The following is a 3,156-nucleotide window of genomic DNA, read 5'->3' as shown; positions in this document are numbered from 1 at the left end:
ATGTCGCGTGCTGCGGCATGCGGAGACACTAACAGCACCATAGTAGAACACTGGTGAAACTTCTAAGTTGATGTAATAGCCAGTAAGAAGTAGTACAATAACGTTTTAGATATCGATTATTGACTTTTTAGCTGTCATTGGGGTCTTGAACATGAGCTAGGACCTTAAGACCTTTCATCAAAGGAGGACTAGCAGCTGCGTTGCACGGGAGAATGTGAAAAAGGTTCATATGTAGTAAAAACCTGAGAAATCCGTTCGTTTTCGTCATTTCTTATCAAATCGACTTACAGCCAGATCGTCACATTGGTCGCTCTTCTCTCTGAAACGGTTACATTTGTTACATTTATCGTCTGCAAAGCTATGTCGCGTGCTGCGGTATGCGGAGAGACTAACAGCACCATAGTAGAAAACAGATGAAACTTCTAAGTTGATGTAATAGCCAGTAAGAAGTAGTACAATAACGTTTTAGATTTCGATTATTGACTTTTTAGCTGGCTTTCGTGCCTTGGACGTGAGCTAGGACCTTAAGATTTTGCATCAAGGGAGAACTAGCAGCTGCGTTGCACGGGAGAATGTGAAAAGTGTTCATATGTAGTAAAAACATGAGAAATCAGTCCGTTTTCGTCATTTCTTATCAAATCGACTTAAAGCCAGATCGTCACATTGGTCGCTCTTCTCTCTGAAACGGTTACATTTATCGTCTGCAAAGCTATGACGCGTGCTGCGGTATGCGGAGACACTAACAGCACCATAGTAGAAGACTGATGAAACTTCTAAGTTGATGTAATAGCCAGTAAGAAGTAGTACAATAAAGTTTTAGATATCGATTATTGACTTTTTAGCTGGCTTTGGGGTCTTGGACATGAGCTAGGACCTTAAGACATTGCATCAAAGGAAGACTAGCAGCTGCGTTGCACGGGAGAATGTGAAAAGTGTTCATGTGTAGTAAAAACCTGATAAATCCGTCCGTTTTCGTCATTTCTTATCAAATCGACTTAAAGCCAAATCGTCACATTGGTCGCTCTTCTCTCTGAAACGGTTACATTTGTTACATTTATCGTCTGCAAAGCTATGTCGCGTGCTGCGGTATGCGGAGAGACTAACAGCACCATAGTAGAAAACAGATGAAACTTCTAAGTTGATGTAATAGCCAGTAAGAAGTAGTACAATAACGTTTTAGATTTCGATTATTGACTTTTTAGCTGGCTTTGGTGCCTTGGACGTGAGCTAGGACCTTAAGATTTTGCATCAAGGGAGAACTAGCAGCTGCGTTACACGGGAGAATGTGAAAAGTGTTCATATGTAGTAAAAACCTGATAAATCCGTCCGTTTTCGTTATATCTTATCAAATCGACTTAAAGCCAGATCGTCACATTGGTCGCTCTTCTCTCTGAAACGGTTACATTTATCGTCTGCAAAGCTATGTCGCGTGCTGCGGCATGCGGAGACACTAACAGCACCATAGTAGAACACTGATGAAACTTCTAAGTTGATGTAATAGCCAGTAAGAAGTAGTACAATAACGTTTTAGATATCGATTATTGACTTTTTAGCTGGCATTGGGGTCTTGAACATGAGCTAGGACCTTAAGACCTTTCATCAAAGGAGGACTAGCAGCTGCGTTGCACGGGAGAATGTGAAAAGTGTTCATATGTAGTAAAAACCTGAGATATCCGTCCGTTTTCGTCATTTCTTATCAAATCGACTTAAAGCCAGATCGTCACATTGGTCGCTCTTCTCTCTGAAACGGTTACATTTATCATCTGCAAAGCTATGTCACGTGCTGCGGTATGCGGAGACACTAACAGCACCATAGTAGAACACAGATGAAAGTTCTAAGTTGATGTAATTGCCAGTAAGAAGTAGTACAATAACGTTTTAGATATCGATTATTGACTTTTTAGCTGGCTTTGTTGTCTTGGACATGAGCTAGGACCTTAAGACATTGCATCAAAGGAGGACTAGCAGCTGCGTTGCACGGGAGAATGTGAAAAGTGTTCATATGTAGTAAAAACCTGAGAAATCCGTCAGTTTTCGTCATTTCTTATCAAATCGACTTCAAGGCAGAACGTCACATTGGCCGCTCTTCTCTCTGAAACGGTTACATTTATCGTCTGCAAAGCTATGTCGCGTGCTGCGGTATGCGGAGACACTAACAGTACCATAGTAGAACACAGATGAAACTTCTAAGTTGATGTGATAGCCAGTAAAAAGTAGTACAATAACGTTTTATATATCGATTATTGACTTTTTATTTGGCTTTGGGGCCTTGGACATGACCTAGGACCTTAAGATATTGCATCAAAAAAGGACTAGCAGCTGCGTTGCACGGGAGAATGTGAAAAGTGTTCATATGTAGTAAAAACCTGAGAAATCCGTCCGTTTTCGTCATTTCTCATCAAATCGACTTAAAGCCAGATCGTCTCATTGGTCACTCTCCTCTCTGAAACGGTTACATTTATCGTCTGTAAAGCTATGTCACATGCTGCGGTATGCGGAGACACTAACAGCACCATAGTAGAAAACAGATGAAACTTCTAAGTTGATGTAATTGCCAGTAAGAAGTAGTACATTAACGTTATATATACCGATTATTGACTTTTTAGCTGGCTTTGGGGTATTGGACATGAGCTAGGACCTTAAGATTTTGCATCAAAAGAGAACTAGCAGCTGCGTTGACCGGGAGAATGTGAAAAGTGTTCATAAGTAGTAAAAACCTGAGACATCCGTCCGTTTTCGTCATTTCTTATCAAATCGACTTAAAGCCAGATCGTCACATTGGTCGCTCTTCTCTCTGAAACGGTTACATTTATCGTCTGCAAAGCTATGTCGCGTACTGCGGTATGCGGAGACACTAACAGCACCATAGTAGAAAACAGATGAAACTTCTAAGTTGATGTAATAGCCAGTAAGAAGTAGTACAATAACGTTATAGATACCGATTATTGACTTTTTAGCTGGCTTTGGGGTCGTGGACATGAGCTAGGACCTTAAGATTTTGCGTCAATAGAGAACTAGCAGCTGCGTTGCACGGGAGGATGTGAAAAGTGTTCATGTGTAGTAAAAACCTGAGAAATCCGTCCGTTTTCGTCATTTCTTTTCAAATCGACTTAAAGCCAGATCGTCACATTGGTCGCTCTTCTCTCTGAACGGTTA

Source organism: Schistocerca gregaria, unplaced genomic scaffold, assembly GCF_023897955.1.
Source record: "Schistocerca gregaria isolate iqSchGreg1 unplaced genomic scaffold, iqSchGreg1.2 ptg000526l, whole genome shotgun sequence".
Lineage (NCBI taxonomy): Eukaryota > Metazoa > Arthropoda > Insecta > Orthoptera > Acrididae > Schistocerca > Schistocerca gregaria.
Note: the sequence above shows the minus strand (reverse complement) of the source record.